Below are 21,100 nucleotides of genomic sequence, written 5' to 3' on the forward strand. Positions count from 1 at the left end.
GTACGCGGTAAGTGTCAAGCCTAACCTCGGTAGAGTAGTGACGAGGTCAGGTCAGGCCCCCACTAGGAATAATAGGAACAACAAGGTAGAAGATATAATAATGTATGAGATGACAGAGAAGTGTAACAATAGAAATTCACAGAAGAAACGACCCGGAATTCAAGAAGACAACTACAGCACGTAAGGAAACAAGAATCTTACAAGTTAAGAAAACAATAACAACAACTATACAGTAAATAAATATCAACAAGGGCACTCCCGAGGTACCCCCTCGTAGTCCCAAAAGTAAATACACAACAGGGGCGATCCCGAGGTACCGCCTCGTAGTCCCAAAAGTAAATACACAACAGGGGCGCTCCCGAGGTATCGCCTCGTAGTCCCAAAAGTAAATACACAACAGGGGCGATCCCGAGGTACCGCCTCGTAGTCCCAAAAGTAAATACACAACAGGGGCGCTCCCAAGGTACCGCCTCGTAGTCCCAAAAGTAAATACACAACAGGGGCGCTCCCGGGTACCGCCTCGTAATCCCAAAAGTAAATATACAACAGAGGCACTCCCGAGGTACCGCCTCGTAGTCCCAAAAGTAAATATACAACACATAACCAATGGGACAATGAAATTACAGTAAGGAATCCTACAGTTAAAGACTGAATACAAAATCAAGGAAGCAGGTAATTCAACTAAGCATGTTGCACAAATTGCAAGTAAGAGATAAGACATGTAGACATGTGACATTAGACTAAACATGACAATTACACGTGCTAAAGTAACTCAATTAAGGAAATAAAAGGAACTATTTAGCAAAAAAATGGATTTTCAATATTTAGCCCGAGTATGCACTCGTCACCTCGCGTACATGGACTTTACGTATTGCAATTTACCATAACAATACCAAATCCTAAGGGAAATTTCCCCCACACAAGGTTAGACAAGTCACTTACCTCAAACCTCGCTCAATCAATCAATAAGAAGACCTCTGCCTCGATTTTCCAACTCCGATCGACTCGAATCTAGCCAAAACAATCGCATACTATAAATATAACTATAAAAAACTAATTTAAATAATGAATCTACGACTTTAGCAAGGAATTGAAAAATCGCCCCAAAAAGTCTACCCGGGCCCACGTCTCGGAACCCGACCAAAATTATAAAATTCGAACACCCATTCAATGTCGAGTTCACCCATACTAAAACTACTCAAATTCGATACAAAAATCTTGATCGAAACCTCAAAATTCGGCCTAAGGATTTTTCTACCTTTTCCCCCAATTTCTCAACTCAAATCCTTAATTAAATAAAGAAATTAATGATAGATTAGTAGAAATTAATCAAAAACGAGTCAAGAATCCTTACCCAAATATTTTCTCTGAAAATTCCTCAAACTTTTGCCTCAATCCGAGCTCTCTAGGTCCAAAAAATGTAGAATGAAATCAAACCCTAGATAAGATTAGGAATGATAATATTCGGGAGAAGGTGCATGTGGCTCCCATTGATGACAAGATGCAGGAAGCGAGGCTTAGATAGTTCGGACATGTTCAGAGGAGAAGCCTAGATGCTCCGGTACGGAGGTGTGAGCGGCTGGTTGTGGAGGGCACGAGAAGAGGTATAGGGCGGCCTAAGAAGTATTGTGGAGAGGTGATCCGGCAGGATATGGCGAGGCTCCAAATTTTCGAGGACATGACACTTGATAGGAAGATGTAGAGGTCGAGTATTAGGGTTGTAGGTTATGAGGTAATCGAGTCCTGCCTTACTTCGTACCATTGTGGGACTAGCCATGTAGGTTTTTTGTCTAAGATAGCTAATGACAATGTTGTGTCTTATTATTTCGCTTTTCAGTGCATGTCCTATTTACTAGCTATCGCTTTTGCTTTGCATCTTTCTTCTAGATTTCATGGTGTTCCTATTTTTTTTTTATGATTGTTGTGGTGATACTAATATTTACTAATATTGTCTCCCTTTGCTTTGCATCTTTCTTGTGGATTTCATGGTGTTACTATTTTTCCTATGATTGCTGTTGTGATACTAATATTGTCTCCTTTTTGTCCTTTTGTCTATTTATTTTTTTGAGCCGGAATTCTTTCGGAAACAACCTCTCTACTCTTTCGGGGTAGGGGTAAGGTCTGCGTACACACTATAAATTTTCGAGGACATGACACTTGATAGGAAGATGTAGAGGTCGAGTATTAGGGTTGTAGGTTATGAGGTAATCGAGTCGTGCCTTACTTCGTACCATTGTGGGACTAGCCATGTAGGTTTTTTGTCTAAGATAGCTAGTGACAATGTTATGTCTTATTATTTCGCTTTTCAGTGCATGTCCTATTTATTAGCTATCGCTTTTGCTTTGCATCTTTCTTCTAGATTTTATGGTGTTCCTATTTTTTTATGATTGTTGTGGTGATACTAATATTTACTAATATTGTCTCCCTTTGCTTTGCATCTTTCTTGTGGATTTCATGGTGTTACTATTTTTCCTATGATTGCTGTTGTGATACTAATATTGTCTCCTTTTTGTCCTTTTGTCTTTATTTTTTTGAGCCAGGATTCTTTCGGAAACAACCTCTCTACTCTTTCGGGGTAGGGGTAAGGTCTGCGTACACACTACACTCCCCAGACCCCATTAGTGGGATTTTACTGGATTGTTATTGTTGTTGTACGTACTCATCATCTCGCGTACACGACTTTCACATAACACAATTAGCACAAAGACTCAAATCCTAAGGGGTATTTCCCCCACACAAAGTTAGGCAAGATACTTACCTCAAACAAGCTAAACTGATACTCTAAAATGACTTTCTCGTGTGAAACAACCTCTGTACGACTCAAATCTAGCCAAAATAACTAATATCATAAATAAAAATCATAGAAAACAATTTCAAAATAATAAAGCTTCGATCTTTAATTAATACTAAAAAGTCAACCAAAAAGGTCAACAATGGGCCCGCACCTCGGAGCCCGACAAAATTCACAAAATTCGAACATCCATTCCGATGCGAGTTCAACCATACCAAAATTATCCAGTTCCGACATCAAATCGGCTTTCAAATCCTCATTTTACATTTTTGAAAATTTATACAAAAAATCTCATTTTGTCCCATTGGAATCACTAATTTAATGTTAAAAACAAAGATGGAATCGCGAAATATAATCATATCTGGATAAAGAACACTTACCTCAATTCAACACGTAAAGAACCTCGCCAAAATTGCTCAAAACTGAGGTCTACAACTCAAGATATGATAAAAATGGCAAACCCTCGAATTATAACTTTTTTGCCCAGCACTTCCGCTTTTGCGGACTCCCAGTCGCATATGCGAAGCCGCACCTGCGGAATATCCATCGCATATGTGCAAACAACAAAAATCACAACTGACTGCACCTGCGTCCAAGACACCGCATCTGCGATGTCGCTTCTGCAAACCAAGAAGATCACCTGCGCATAGCTTTTGCGACAAATACTCCGCATCTGCGAAGACTTCCAACCCAGCTCATATACGCACCTGCACGTACCAACTCGCACCTGCGGGAATGATATCGCAGATGCTCAAAACCCCAACTCCCAACTACCTCGCTTATGCGCCCCTTCTCCTCCGCACCTGCGATTAACGCACCTGCGCCCAGTGGTCCGCTGGTGCGACCACACTAGATCCCTTCCCCCAACCAGCTTCTCTCAACATGATCCAAATGATCCGAAACCTGTCCAAAATACCCCGGGGACCCCGTTCAAACATACTAACAAGTGCCATAATATAAAGCGGACCTGCTCAAGGCCTCAAATCATATCAAAAAACATCAAAACTTCAAATCGCACCTCATATCGAACTCAATAAACTTATGAACTTTCAACTTCTATAACTCGCGCGGAAACATATCAAATCAACCCGGAATGACGTCAAATTTTTCATGCAAGTTCCAAATGACACAACAGAGCTATACTAACTCCCGGAACTGAAATACGAACCCGATATCAACAAGGTCAACTCCCGGTTAAACCTCTCAATCTTCCAAACCTTCAACTTTCTAATTTTTGCCAAAATGCATCAAACCAACCTACGGACCTCCGAATCCAAATCCAGACATACGCCTAAGTCAAAAATACCATATGGAGCTATTGGAATCATCAAGCCACCATTCAAGAGTCGTCTATATAAAAGTCAAACTCCGGTCAACTCGTTTCACCTAAGCGTCTAAAGCAAGAATTATTCTTCCAAATTATTCCCGAATCATCCGAAATCCGAACTCGACCACACACGCAAGTCATAATACACAATACGAAGCTACTCGATACCTTAAGTCACGGGACGCTAGCTCTCAAAATGACCGGTCGGGTCGTTACATTCTCTCACTCTTAGACAAACGTTCATCCTCGAACGTGCATCAAATCACTGAATGAACTCACCAAACATATACTCGCGGTGATCCCACGTCACCCTAATCCACATATGCCCGACAACACCATCTCAACTGAAGGTTATTCCTTCCACCCACATTGATAACCCTTAGAACCAAGTTTCCCACCATCCGATTGTTTCCCAAAGACCCGATTCCCATATCAACATACGGTATCAGCCTCAACCAGCTGCAACAACTCATGCCTATACCCACAAGGTACAACCACACGACGTAACACATCACACATATGCCAATAACAACAACTCTAGCCACCATAGTTGCCCATAATCAAATCCGGCGCCAACAATTAACCTCATATCAGCTAGATCCCTGTTCCAAACCTTCTCAACACTGATAACGATGCAAGAAACATAAAGATCCATGACCATTCACTCAAATCGACAAGTCACATCTAACGCCACCTAGACACACACCTTGCAAGCTAAACCCGACATGAGAGAATATGACTGAATATTGAAAGAGAATCACATGAGAGAATCATCAAACAAGCCCGACATGCACAAATCCCTATCATTATCATACTACGAATCAATTCCACAAGGGAGAATCAAAACATATAAATTGATCGCAATGATCTCATCCTAATACAACTTCACTACTGCACATAGCCCGGTCCCAATATATCAAATCACACAAAACACGAGGGTCTCACCTGTAACTCTGAATCACAAGAAAAATACACCTCACACCAACCGAGAACTTCCACTAACTCATTTTTGCAAAACAAAATCATAACACGTAATGAACTCCCTATACCGATAGAGCATCTAAATCACAAATTATAACCAAACCATCCAGAAATCACATTAAAATCTGTTGTAATGTCTAACAGAAATCCACTTCTAGTCTCATAGCTCTCAATAGTGAAAGAAACAAAACGACAAACACGGGCTACCATCATAGAATCTCCCAACAGGGGTAAATACATAAGCAAAGTACAAAATCACGAAACTCACCCATATGTGAAGCAAGATAGGAGGACTCACCTCGATAAGCAGAACCGAATCAAAATAAAGATGATGCTCCTCTATAACAAATCGAAACCATACATGTAATGACACCATCTGTTGCAGCTGCCTCAGCCCTACCATATAAAGCATATCAACGGGTCGGGCCTCCCCCTCTAGGGCGCCCTCTACCCGCATGTCCTCCACCCCTAATTGGCTGTGCGGGTGGAGTAGTAACTGGAATAGGGCCCGTAGCCTGAGTGCTCTGATGAAATTCGCGCCTCCCGAATATGGGACAATCTCTCATGATGTGCCTAGTATCACCACACTCATAACAACCTTTCTACGGGCGTGGCTGCTCGTACTGAGTCCGTGCCGAATAAGTGGAATAACCGATGTAGGAACTCCGTACCGGTGGTGCACTAAAGGATGACTGTCCCACATGAGTACCCTGGCTAACTGGAGCACCACGAGTAGTCTAAAGTGCGGACTGGACTGCCGATTGCCCGAGCCTCTGCCATGATAGATCATAGCTGAAGAGTAGAATCCACTAAACCCTCCAGAACCTCGAGATCTCTTGGTCTCCTTATCCTCCCTCTCCTCACCCCGAATACACTCTAACATCCTGGCAATCTCCACCACCTCCTGATATGGAGTATCAGTCTGCAACTCCCGAGTCATGCAGAATCTAAGATCATAACTGAGCCCCTCACTGAATCTTTGGACTCGCTCTCTGACCGTAGGAACCAAAGTAGGTACATGACAGGATAACTCACTGAACCTGATGGCATACTCTAACACCGTCATGGTACCCTGACGCAGCTTCTCAAACTCTGTACGCCATGCATCCCGGAGGGTCTGGGGAACAAACTCCCTTAAAAACATCTCTGTAAACTAAGCCCAAGTGGGTGGCGCTGCATCGACTGATCTACCCTCCTCATAAACCTGCCACCACTGATACGCTGCTCCTAACACCTAAAATATAGTAAAAGCAACTCCCCTCACCTTTAAGATACACATGGTACGGAGAATACGATGATACTTCTCTAGAAATCCCTGTGCATCCTCGGTAGTTGTGCCACTGAAAGTAGGCTGACTATACGTCTTGAACCTCTTAAGCCTCCTCTACTCCTCCTTTGATGCCCCTGGCCTGACCTCAGGCTAAACCAGAATAACAGGCTGTACCGACACTACACCCGGATCCTGACCAATGTGAGCCTGTTGCTCTGGAGTACGGGATGGGAATCTGAGCTCCTCCCCTAATCTGTGAAGTAGCTGGTGCAACGGAGATCAATCCCACCTGAGCCAATGTACCAAACATGCTCAGGAACTGCATTAAAGTCTCCTGATGTCCAGGGGTAACAATAGGCGCCTCCGGTGCCTGTCCCCAACCAAAGCTACTGGCGTTTCTTCAACTGCTGCTCTGACAGGTGCTCTAGCTGTGACGTATGCCCTTCCTCGGCCTCTACCTGGACCCCGATTTCTCGTAGCCCTAGGAGGGGGAACGGGTGTCTGCTTAGCAAATCTGGTAGCACATGTCCTCACCATCTGTAAGAGAATAGAGACAAAATGGCTCAAACTTCGGAATCAACAAATCTGCACGATATAAATGAAAGAAGTGGGATTTTCCTAATAGTTTCGTAGCCTCTTGAAGATAAGTACAAATGTCTCCGTACCGATCCGCAAGACTCTACTAAACTTGCTTGTGACTTGTAAAATCAATGAACCTAGAGCTCTGATACCAACTTATCATGACCCAAAAAACCACCGCATGCGTCGTGATGGCACCTAGTCTCTAAGACTAGGTAAGCCGATTACTAACAATGGTTAAGTGAGTTTTAACAACGATAACTTGACACATAGTTTAATATAAATGTCGAAACAAAAGCAGAATAAGCCTACGCGGCAATAATCATAACAACCTCCCAAGACTGGCAATACAGAGTCACAAACTCTAGCTAAATACATAGAAAGATCTCAAAGATCGAGATACAATACTGTTCAAATAGATGATGACAGTATAATAAAAGGAAAAGACTCTAAGGGACTGCGACGACTAAGCAGCTCTACCTTGAATCATCGCGATCAACAAGCCAACTCTGCCCGAGTCCGATATCTCCAATACCTGGCTCTGCACAAAAATATGCAGAAGTATAGTATGAGTACACCACAGTCGGTACCCAGTAAGTATCAAGACTAGCCTCGGTGGAGTAATGACGAGGTACAAGTCAAGACACTCACTAGACAAAATAACTTGTGCAGTATAGAAGTATAAAGCTAATAATGGAAAGCAGAAATCAGTAAATGGCAATAAGAATCAACAAGTGGTAAAACAGTAAAGCAATAAGAACACTGTGAAGTATCGTTAAAACTAAATAACGAACACAAAGGACAACCAATTAATCAAGCCGTTCTAACACGAGTTTCACAACGAAATCACTCTATGATACTTTATCTCATAGTCACAAGTCACGGGTTTCACCCACTATTATATACTCACGGCAGCTCGTGCCCACATCTTAAATCATAACCGCACAGACAACTCACGTGCCAATATCTCAATACGCCCGGCATGATCACCGGATCAAATTCACAATCCACCTGGCGTGGTCACAAGCTCATAACCACAATCCGCCCGGCATGATCACAGGCTCACAATCACAATCTGACCGACATGGTCACATGCTCAATAACAACATGAAAACGGATAATACAAGAACACATGGGAATGATCAATAAATGTCAAGTTTCGTACTCCTGAGCTTGTATAAGTGGCATGCTACGGTGTATGCTTGTGCGAGTGTACTACTGCAGCCCAAGTCAATAAGTAATATCAAAGACATCACGTAGCTCATCGAGGCAACAAAACAAGTCACGTAAGGTGTATGCCATACACAAGAAAAAGCACACCATCACATGAAAATCACAAACACAATATTCCCAAGCTATCACACATCATCCCTGACATTTCCACCATTAGCTCTCCGATAGCCACCCATATCACTTTGCCCTAATAATAGCGTTAGCCACCCTTATCTCTCCGATAGCCACCCGCATCACTCCATATATTAGCCATCCTTATCACTCCGCCCACACGATAATATTTCTCACCCTTATCTGTCCGATAGCCACTCGTATCTCTCCGTATAATAGCCACCCTTATCACTCCATACATTCAACAACAGTGAGATGCCACCCTTATGCCCCGCATAACAACGATGAAATGTCACCCTTATCCTCCGCATAACACAACCAAACCACACAATAATTCACAAATGCTAACATCACAACATCACGACGTATCAACTCGTAACACAAGTGCCCATAGGTCACAACCTCTCCAAGGATCCAACAATATCAATATTTTCACAACAAATAGCCCACGGTTCAAACATAATGTGTATAAAATCTCAATAATAACAAACTGAACGGGAAAGTAACTCACACGGAACAACACCCCCTTTTAAGCACAACTTCAATTTAAAATAGATTAATGACTTTCGATAACCTCATTTCTGATTAATTATTTAAGGATTAACACGATAGTGAAAGTATTTTCATGAAATGGCAAACTCTGGATTCTAGTGCATGAATTAGGCTAACAATGAAAGAGAGATGGCACGAACTAGTACTACGTCTAAATGCATGAGAATAACCCGACAACAAAAGGATATCATGTACAACAATTTCAACTAAGAGTAATTCAACAATAAAAGAGATCGCATGATGATAAAAGTGGTAACAACTTTAAATAAAGCATATAAGAGCAAACCCAACAAGTAAAGGATGTGACATATAACGACAACTTCAAATAAAGCATGTGATAGTAGACATGGCGAATAAAAGACATAACATGTACTAACAATTTCAAATAAATATATGAAAGGAGCCTAAGAGTCTAAACCGGTTAATATTCACAAATAAGCCCGAGTATGTACTCGTCACCTCGCGTACATGGCTTTCAAATAACACAATTAGCACAAAGACTCAAATTCTAAGGGGTAGTTCCCCCATACAAAATTAGACAAGATACTTACCTCAAAGAAGCTAAACCGATACTTTAAAATGACCTTCTCGTGTGACCTCTGAATGGCTCAAATCTAGCTAAAATAACTAATATCATAAATAAAAACTATAGGAAATAATTTCGAAATAATAAAGTTTCGATCTTTAATTAATATTAAAAAGTCAACCCAAAAAGTCAACAACGGGCCAGCACCATGGAGCCCGACAAAATTCACAAAATCCGAACATCCATTTTAATACGAGTCCAACCATACCAAAATTATCAAATTCCGACATCAAATCGGCCTTCAAATCCTCATTTTAATTTTTTGAAAGTTTATACAAAAAATCTCATTTTTTCCCATTCAAATCACTAATTAAATGTTAAAAACAAAGATGGAATCGCGAAATATAATCACATCCGGATAAAGAACACTTACTCCAATCCAACACCTGAAGAACCCCTCCAAAATCGCTCAAAAACTGAGGTCTACAACTCAAGATATGATAAAAATAGCAAACCCTCGAATTGTAACCTTTCTGCCTAGCACTTCCGCTTTTGTGGACTCACAGTCGCATATGCGAAGCCGCACCTGCGGAATATTTATCGCAGATGCGCAAACAACAAAACTCACAACTGGCCGCACCTGCGTCCAAGACACCGCATCTACGATGTCGCTTCTGCGAACCAAGAAGAGCGCTTGCGCAGTCACTTTTGCGACAAATACTTTGCATCTGCGAAGACTTCCAACCCAGCTCATATTCGCACCTGTGCGTACCAACTCATGCTTGTGTAGCCACATCTGCGGGAATGATATCGCAGATGCTCAAAACCCCAACTCCCAATTATCTCGCTTCTGCGCCCCTTTTCCTCCGCACCTGCACCCAGTGGTCTGCATGTGCGACCTCACCAGATCTTGCCCTCAACCAGCTTCTCTCAACATGATCCAAATGATCCGAGCCCCCTCCCTCCCCGGGACCCCGTCCGAACATACCAACAAGTGCCATAACATAACGTGGACCTGCTCGAGGCCTCATATCATATTAAACAACGTCAAAATAACGAATCGCACCTCAAATCGAACTTAATGAACTTTCAACTTCTATAACTCGCGCCGAAACATATCAAACCAACCCGGAATGACGTCAAATTTTGCATGCATGTTCCAAATGATACAACATAGCTATACCAACTCCTGTAACCGAAATTCGAACCCGATATCAACAAGGTAAACTCCGTCAAACCTCTCAATCTTCCAAACCTTCAACTTTCTAATTTTTGCCAAAATGCATCAAACCAACCTACGGACCTCCGAATCCAAATCCGGACATACGCCTAAGTCAAAAAATACCATACGAAACTATTGTAATCATCAAACCACCATTCCAGAGTCGTCTATACAAAAGTCAAATTCTGATCAACTCTTTTCACTTAAACTTCTAAAACAAGAATTATTCTCCCAAATCAATCCCGAATCATCCGAAATCCGAACTCGACCACACACAAGTCATAATACACAATACGAAACTACTCGAGACCTTAAACCACCGAACGAAATGTTGATTCTCAAAACGACCGGTCGGATCATAACATATCCTAAACGCATAGAGTTCCTCTTACTGAAGACAAGGACAGGGTAAAAAAAACAACGAACTGATGTCAATGGAGAAGTGTAAGATTATCTTACTCGCCAGCTTTATCAAAATAGAACTGTATGTCTACTTCACATCCCTCACAGAAAGAAAGGAAAGCTGATAGAAAATTTGCAAAAGAAGAAACAAAAAAGAAGGTTCAGCAAACATTACAAAGACCTCCATAAAACACAAGCACTATTTTACAGCAACAAAATTGTGATTAAATGTCATCAATGAAATAAATAAAAAAAAATTGTGAAAGCTCAACTCAAAGACTGCTAATAAGTGCTCAGGAAAGTTTAAAACAGAAAATGTTGAAAACTATTACAAATAAAAATATTAAGCATTACTTCCAGGAGATTAATATATAACAAACGTAAGCATAACACTTCCAGGAGATTAAAATATGACAAACTACATAGTCGCAATATTCCAATGATACTCCTTTAAGAATCTGGAAAAAAAAGTACGTAACATCTATTATTTTTAAGTTGTTTCAAATTTCATACTTGGAAAACCCAGGTTCCTTAAGATGCATCCCTAAAGATATAAGAGATTTTATACTAGAAAAGCCAAACTATTGTTTACTTTTGAGATTATCTTGCTAAATTTCCATATCAATTTCCACATTAATTTTACAATTATTTTGTAATTATCTTTTTAGATTCTTATGATATGTCAAATTTATCTATTAGATTATACTTGAACTTTTCATTTATTACATCTTATTCATTGTTATTATAACTTGCTTTAGTTTGTAATTATCTTTATCATTTACAGCTTGTTTGGATGGTTGTTACGTATCGTTTCATAATGTATCGTATCGTATTGTATTGTATTGTACTGTATCATTTGATAAATATAATGTTTGGATAGATTGTGTCGTTTGCTATCGTTTCATGATATCACACACCAGCAATATGAAAAATAAACTTACAATATTATAAAGAAAAATTATGACACAAGGTAAAATTACTATATAAAAAAGTAGGGTAAATGATAAAATAAAATTATTTAATAATAATGAAGGGTGAGATTGAGATAAAAAGACAAGGTAACGACGCGACCACACCAAATCGGTCGTTACATAAAGTGACACATTTTGTCGTTATGTAACGACGGATTTAACGATACGATACAATAAAATTTAAGTAACAATCAAAACAAACATTGTATTTAAAGTAACAATACGATACAATAAAATGAGTAACAACCATCCAAACAAGCTGTTAATTAGATTAGTCTTAATTATCTTATGAGTTTTACCTTGTTCAGTGTTTCCTCTCTATAATAGGATCTGAAAACTACTGATCTTTTTATTATATATCTCTCTCTCACCTCTCCAATAAATTCCCCTCCGTATCTTTTCTTTACCTTTCTCCTATCTCTTTTTGGTACTACGTCGATCTTTGTATAGGAGCATAAATTCTAATTCATCGCGTCACACTCTTAATATCCATACTTGTGAACATAATCATCACGCTCTCCTCTAACAAATAACCCTATCCTCAGCATTCAACTGAAACTTGTTTTTGTCAAAGGCTCATTTAAGGCGTGCCTAAGCCCTGAAGACTAGAAAAGCTCAAGGACGGTGTTTCGCTTCGCTTAAGCTACACTTCAGTGTAGGGAATTCACTAACGCGTGAGCACTCATTGCCCATGAGTCCTATCTTGAATGGAGTATTACTAAACAACAAATATAATCGGCAAATAAGTGTATTAGTTGTTGACGAAAATATTAAGAATGAATTTATTACTTTTTCTGAAATTACTTATATATTTTTATTTTTGTCCTTCATTGCTCCTTTTTTACTAAAGCCCACACTTAAGTTGCGTTTTGCGCTTAAAGCTCCAATAGACCTAGAGCGCTTTTTAGAGCTTTTTGCCTTTAACAACACTGGTTTCACGACATCCGTGCAACAATGGTAGGGAGGTTATCTCGACTATCACTCTCAATTATTTTGAAATTTTGGAAGTTGGAGACAATTTAAGGTTCTGCAAGACAGTAACGATTTGACCACCTTGAGGAACTTGTCTTTCTGCTCAATACTGAGTTAATGTAAGGTGATTCACTAATTTTTTTCCCATACATAAACATGAAAACCATCCAAAAGGAAACCCTTCTCAAAAAGAACCCACAAAAACTATCACTCAGTGAAAGGATCAACAGCCAAGATAATACTATCATTCTGTTCGATTTATTCTAATTATTGATTACAGTGGGTCGAGTTTTCGTCCACCAAGACAGCATGATGCAGCTTCTAAAAAGAGATATTTTATATCAGACTGTAGATTTTTTCAGATTAGTTTATATTTATTTAGTTTTTATTCTTTAACCAGATTATGATTAGATAAATATATTTTATCCCGCAGTATTATTACAAAATTTAGTTTGATTGTACCGTTGTCCTTTTGTTCAATATTGAATCTCAGTTCTCTTAAGAGTTCTACTTTGTTCCTGTTCCCTAATTTATAAATAGGAACATTATTATTTTTATGAGGTAAAGTTTATAAATAGGAACATAGTGTATATTGTGCTAATGAATATAATAGTCTAAGAACCATTGGTTGGTTTTTGAACTCGAAGGGGGTTCGACGTGAGCTTGTTTTAGATCAATTACCACATTGGAATAGGAGGGGAATGTTAGGGGCCTAAAAGGACGAGCTGGGAATTCAATTTTTGAGGGGTCTTTTAGATTATAACCAAATGGACAATCCCAAAGGTTAGACCAGAGCTGATAATACCTTGGCAATTAGGCATGGGCCGTTATTCAGAGACCATACCTCGTAACAGCCTACAGGTTGCTAATCATTGAATTCGAAAGGAGGTTCACTATGATACTTTCCTTAGGCAAATCCCATATCTGAGTAGGAAGGGAAAGTTAGAGGCCATAAAAGGCGTCAATGGATTTCAATTGTTGAAGCGCCTTTTGGACTAAAGCCCAAGGGTACAAAAATGTGAGGCCCCAAAGGTTTGGCCAGAGCGGACAATACCTTAGCAGTTCGATATGAGCCGTTATGTTGTCCCTCTTAGCTTTCTTTCTTAGTTTCTCTCCGTTCTGACGTTTCGTTTACCTTTCTATCTTCTCCCTTTTGGTACTATATCACCCTGTGACCAAAATGTGAAGAAAAAGCATAGAAGACAAAAATGTGACCATTGATTCATGAGAATCATAGCAACATTTACCAGACCTTTGACACTAGAGTATCTACATGGTCCATCCATCAAATTAAAGATGCTTTGTCCTAATCTATAGCTCCTAACCAGAGAATGTATTTTCCTTCTATTTGGTTAAATCCCGAAAAAGTTGGAAAAAAATAAAAAGAAATACTATAGAGAAAGTCTTACCATTATGGCAGTTCAATGTCCACTGCACCTTTGATGCATCAGGATTAGACAATGACACACTCAAATGATCAATACTAGCAATTGGTGTTCTTAAAACAGAACAAATGGCCTGCAAAAATCAGGGTAAGTAAAAATTCGGCAGCCCGGTAACCAGCACATTTTAGACTATGCAGCATTGCATTGCTAAAAGCATATACCTTCAAGAGCACACAACATTGCACCTGTGGACCCAAGACGGCGTAGACATAAAAAAATCAGTTTCAAATGTCTTTTATTGATAGGCAGATCTTGAGGAGTTGAGAGTGTGACATGTGAGCTGCCAAAAATAAAGAGACAATGAACTGGGAACTTTAATTTCACATCCATTTTGATGGTTTCCGATTTAACAAGATGAAACCAATTTGCCCCAGTGTTATCCAAGGCGAAAAACGCAAAAAAACTCTAAGGTTTGCCGAGATTTTAAGCGCAAAGCGCAAATAAAGTGTGGCCTTTAATGAAGAAAGGCATAAATAGAAAAATATATAAAAATATATATGTGCAGTCTAAGAGGAATAATTATTTATAAGCATGAGTAACAAATATGAGGACAAAGAAACTAAAAGAAAAATAACAATATAGTGAAATATCAATTGTTTAGTGTCGCCTCTTCAGAAGTACGCTCATTGGTAAGGAAAGTATGCCTTAGAGCCTTGATGATGACACTGAAGCCTCAACATGCTTTGCGCCTCGCTTCAAGGCTTAAACTCACTTAAAGCGCGGCTTTGACAACACTGATTTGCCCCTTGTCAAATAATGTTCAATCATCTCCTCTTATTAAAATTTCAAAGGGTTAGGGACCTTGTTATATCAGATATAACAACAACTACTACGCCTCAATCCCAAAGAAATTGGGGTGGGCAATATGAATTCTCATTTCTTTCATTTAGCTTAAATCATATCATCATTACCTTGTTATATCAGAAAATGATGTAATTTATTGTAAATTGACAAATATCTTAATTTCGAAGGGGGTTAGCTCAATTATCAAGAGTCTGATCCTAAATATGGAACCCAACATTATATATCCTAGGTACAAATCGGGACAAATATTTGCTCCCCTGTAGAAGTTTGTAACTCTATTATTGTATTACTACCAACAACAACAACAACTCTCTGCGCTAGGTCTTTATAACCAGGCTTGGAGGTGGGAATATACTTATGTGATTTAGGCGAAACCAAGCAATTTAAAGTGTGAATACATATGATTTAAGTTGTACAAGTTTATATACAAGATCTTACATTCATTTGCTCGGTGCAAAAAATGGGCACAAATAAGTTTTTTTCATGGGACAACGGTTTTCATGCTTGGATATTGCATCAATCAAGGTCCAACTTTCGTTTATTTTAGTTTATGCCTCATATGCCCACAACATAACCTGAAGCTTCTTTATACAAATTCGTTAATAACAAAACCCTAATTACTATAAGAGCACGAAGTTATGGAGCCAAATCAATCCCAAAATTACATTCATATACTTTTAGTTCTTCAGCTAAATTATTACAGAGCACCAAACACTAAGGGACTATCAAGGAAATTATAAAGTTATGATCAATTAGTTGATTCTAATGCTCTGAAAAGAAATAAATAAATAAACCAAAGTAGTGTTCACCTGAGGAGGAGAGGTTTGAATGACGAGCTCATTGCCAATGCGTGCGAGGCACGTGATGGATCGGCCGAATGTCTTCAGTGCATTCCCACTGAGTGTGAACTCCATTTCTTCTTCTAGTTTCTACTATTCGCTGCAGATTTTGGGGGCAACCCTTCTCCAAAGAAATGGGGATTCGGTGGCGGGAAAGGAAATTTGGTAAACCCCCAAAATAGGCTTTTAATCACAATGATAATTATTATTGGTAGGGTGATAATGATTCGCATCCCCAAAAATCAAACTCATTCTCCGACTTTAAACAGTAATATTTTTCTCCCCTAGACAATATTTCCAATCCCCTCTCTATATAATATTATAAATGATATTTTGTTCTTTTTACCTAAGTGATTTGCTTATAATATTTTTGTATTTTCATTACAAGTTATAATTTAAGTTTATTAAAATTATAAATAAAATCATCTTTTTACAAACTTATTACTACACGAAAATGGTAGGGTAAAATTGCTGGTATGTGACCAGGAGGTCACGGGTTCGAGCCGTAAAAATAGCCTCTTGCAAAAATGCAGGGTAAGGCTATAAATAATAGACCCTTGTGGTCCGACGCTTCTCCGACCCTGGGCAGAGCGGGAGCTTAGTGCACCGAGCTGTCCATTACTAATACTAAGCAAAAATGGCCCGCGCCAGCACGAGCCCAGTATTGCGAAACTTAAAACTAATTGTTTTTATCAACTTAGTTTTAAAATAAATTTGTAGATAATAAAAATTAATGCATCTCGGTTAGTATCAAATCAGATATAAATATTGCAAGATAATGATATACAAACTGTCCCAAACAAATGTATAGGTTTGACAGATTTTAAAACAAAATAGAATAGTCTAATTTAGTGACATCAATTGTGGCTTAGGATATTTGACGACCTCTCTCCCATTTCATAAGCTCCATAAAACAATATCAAATGGTATGGCTATCAAAGTCTTCTTTCCATTCTTATGCTGGTGTGTCTTTCCTGATTGCAAATTACAACCTTCCTTGGTTGCAAGTTAAAACTGTCGTTTTCGACAATAAATATTTGGGATAAACAAAAGGTAAGATACTTCAGATCTACGTCTCAAGTAAGAACCTCATTAGGAAATCTCTTATATTTTAGATGAGCATGAACTGGGGCCAACTCATGTATGTCTTATATTATAGGCCTTGCAGTTAAGGCATTTATGTGCTAGAATATGGAAGTTAAAACGTGATCTTTTCTGCAGTTATTTCAATTGCTATAATTCTAAATGATATTCACAGATATTCATATGTAAAATAAGAATATCCTTTGGAAAAAATTTATAAAAGTGGTACGACTTTTCCTTACCACCTGGTTTTTATAAATTTAGGCATGGGTGTTGAAGACACCTATAATTAGTGTGGTAAACTACACATAAACATTTTGAGAACAATCTCACACTAGGTTGCCATTTGTGTACCTATTGGTCTAGTGTTTCCCAGCCACATGGCATATTGCAATAGGATCTCGAGCAACCAGTGTACATGCATAGCCACCATGTCACAACAAAAGAGGCCGTTACTAAAAGATAGAAAATGGTTCTATAAGGAATCAATTTCCTTAAAAGTAAAACGTGATAAACAGACGCTTAATGAAGTAACATTCATCTGCACCATTTTCCATATGCATCTTTTAACATTAAGGAAGGACATTAGATTTATCGTCTGTAACGACCCGATCGGTCATTTTGAGAATTGTAGCCCCGTTCCCTATTTACTGTTCATTCCCTGCTTAATTGTTGTTATGTGACTTGCCGCGGTAGCTGGTTCGGGTCTGGAGAGGTTTCAGAATGAGATGAAACCCTTAGTCTCAAGGGTTGAAAGCTTAAGTTGAAAAAGTTGACCGGATATTGACTTATGTGTAAACGACTCTAGAATGAAGTTTTGATGGTTCCATTAGCTCCGTTGGATGATTTTCGACTCAGGAGTGTGTCCGGATTGTGAATTAGAGGTCTGTAGTTGAATTAGGCTTGAAATGGCGAAAGTTGAAAATTTTGGAGTTTGATCGAAAGTGGACTTTATGGTTACTGTCGGGAGTTGGAGTAGGTCCATGGTGTCATTTGTGACTTGTGTGCAAAATTTGAGGTCAATCGGACGTGATTTGATAGGTTTCGACAGCGGATGTAGAAGTTGAAATTTTAAAAGTTCATTAGGCTTGAATCGATGTGCAATTCGTGGTTTTAGCGTTGTTTGATGTGATTTGAAGGCTCGACTAAGTTCGTATCGTATTTTAGGACTTGCTGGTATTGATTGAGGTCCCGGGGGCCTCGGGTGGAGTTCACACGATTATCAGATCGAATTTGGAGTTTGAGAGATTGCTGAAGCACCAGGTCTGGTGCAATCACACCTGCGAAGGTTTTGATCGTAGGTGTGAAGCCGCATGTGCACACCAGCCATTGTAGAAGCGGCCAGGAGTGGAGCTGGGCAGTGCTCGCAGGTGCGAAGAATATTCCCGCACCTGCGAGGTCGCAGGTGCGAAGTGATGAACGCAGAAGTGGAAATGGGAAAGGGAGCTGGCTCCGCAGAAGCGGCAGTGTGCTCGTAGAAGTGAGTCCACATGTGCGGAATTTTGGTCCGCATGAGTGAAGCCAATCGCAGGAGCGGATGCTTTGGTCTCGCCCGTGAAGCCGCAGGTGCGGGTAAGTTGTCGCAGAAGCGAGAAAGCCTAGACATAATATAAAAGTTAGGTTTTGAGGGTTTTATCATTTCTTGACTTTGCAAACTCGGATATGGCCGATTTTTGAGAGGTATTTCGAAGGGATTCTTGAGGTAAGTCACTTGTGGTTAAATTTATTCAATAATTATGTTTCTCCATTAAATTTACCACCTAGATTGTGTAGTTTTGAGGTGTAATTTTGGGACTTTGAGGCTAGAGATTTGGAGAGTTTAAATTGGAAATTTGGGCGACGATTTGGTATCGGATTTTGATAAATTTGGTATGGTTGGACTTGTGGTTGAATGGGCTTCTGGATTTTATGACTTTTGTTGGATTCCGAGACGTGGGCCTAGGGGCCGACTTTTGAGTTGAATTTTTGACTTTTAATTAAGAACTTAGTAATTTCCTATGGAATTGATTCCTTTAGCTCGTGTTGATTGTATCGAACTGTTTGTGGCTTGATTTGAGGCATTTGGAGGCTGTTTCGCGAGGTAAGGGCTTGTTGGAGTAGGGATTTACACGGTTTGAGATAAGTAACACTTCTAAACTTGATTCTGAGGGTATGAAACCCCGAATTACATGTTATGTGATTGGTGTTGAGGTGACGCACATGCTAGGTGACGGGCGTGTGGGCGTGCATGTCACGACCCGAAATTTTCCATCCGACGGGACCGTGATGGCACCTTACATTTCACTTGCTAGGCAAGCCAACGTTAGAGAATTATTAAACCAATTCCTTATTCCCATTCAGTAAATAACAATAATTAACTAAGATGAAATATAATAAGTGTGAAATATTATAAAACTATATTAATTACTACCACCCGGATGTGGAGTCACAATTCACGAGCATTCTAGAATTTAATACAAGTAATAGTCCGAAAGAAATATAATTATCTGAATGAAAGAAAACAGTAGGACATAAAAGATAGATGGGGACTTCAAGATCTGTGAATGCCGACAGATCTACCTTGAGTCTCCGGACAGCGAACCAATAGCAAAATCTCGATCAACCTGAGCCGGTACCAAAATCTCGATCAACCTGAGCCGGTACCAAAATCTGCACAGAAAGTGCAGAGTGCAGCATCAGTACAACTGACCCCATGTACTGGTAAGTGTCGAGCCTAACCTCGGCGAAGTAGTGACGAGGCTAGGACAAGACACCCACATATAACCTGAACAATATAATCATGCTAGTGGCAACAACAGTAAATAAAGAAATAACGCAGAAATAATGGGAAGGGGACATACAGTGGGAGAATACAATATAAAGAGTGAGAATAATAAAAAGACAGAATTAAATCGAAAATCCTTAAACGAATTGAGCAAATAAAACAGCAAAGGAAAACTGCACGGTATCACCCTTTGTGGTTTTACTCTCAACCTCACCAAATAAATAAATAGAACAACATGGCATCACCCTTCGTGCATTAAACCTCTCATAATATACACGGCATCACCCTTCGTGCTTTATCACTCACAAATTATGGTACGGCATCACCTTTCGTGCATTAACACTCACATATCACGGCATGACATCACCCTTCATGCTTTACACTCTTCCTCACAATATAAATAATGCATGCACGGCATCACCCTTCGTGCTTTACACTCCTCCTCATAAATCACAGAATCAATAACAACAGATAGATAGGAGTATCACAAAGAAACCAGTATTTTACCCATAATCAATAGCACAATGTAACCTCAACCTTGAATCAATATTCGAAAGTTACCAAATCTCAGTGAAACTAGATATAAGTCACCCAATATTTCAAATAACCCGCTAAGCATGGATAGTAGAATTTAAGGCTACAAAATAGACAAGAATAGAATTTCACTCGCAAGCTATGACTCGACAACGATGTATAGATGCTCGGCACCTCACCTATACATCTTATTTAACAACCAAACACGTAGCAAATAAACACATAATTCCTATTCCCTCAAGCCAAAGTTAGACACGACACTTACCTCGATTCGCAGGCCACTCACTGCTCAAGTACCGCTTTTCCCTTAGAATTCACCTCCAACTCACTCATATCTAGTCACAAATAGCTTAATACCATCAATTATCGCTAAATGAATCAACTTTAATGAAGAATTACAGATTTCCCAAATTTTCTCAAAAAGTCAAAAATCGACCCCGGGGCCGCTTGGTCCAAACTCGAGGTTCGGACCAAACTCCATTTACCCATTCACCCTCGAGCCCGAATATGTCATTAGTTCCGGAATCCGACCCCAAATCGAAGTCTAAATTCTCAAATTTATAAAATCCCCAATTCTCCTAAAATCCCTAATTTTTACCCTTAAAGAACAAGATTTAGGCCTAAAAATCTAGTGGGTGTTGATGGAAATTGAAAGGAATGAGTTTAAGAACACGAACATATGATTTGGTGTTGA

General features: G+C 39.4%; 1 long non-coding RNA gene across 1 annotated transcript; it reads right to left on the bottom strand.

Annotated features, from left to right (window-relative positions):
• Nucleotides 1–7,298: 7,298 nt before the first annotated feature.
• On the bottom strand, nucleotides 7,299–16,297 carry LOC142161717 (uncharacterized). Its single transcript, XR_012706866.1, has 3 exons — nucleotides 15,996–16,297; nucleotides 14,347–14,455; nucleotides 7,299–7,489 (listed from the first exon to the last, which is right to left on the bottom strand). It is a non-coding gene; the product is annotated as an uncharacterized LOC142161717 (long non-coding RNA).
• Between the last annotated feature and the right edge of the window lie 4,803 nt (nucleotides 16,298–21,100).

Source organism: Nicotiana tabacum, chromosome 24 (assembly GCF_000715075.1).
Source record: "Nicotiana tabacum cultivar K326 chromosome 24, ASM71507v2, whole genome shotgun sequence".
Classification (NCBI taxonomy): domain Eukaryota; kingdom Viridiplantae; phylum Streptophyta; class Magnoliopsida; order Solanales; family Solanaceae; genus Nicotiana; species Nicotiana tabacum.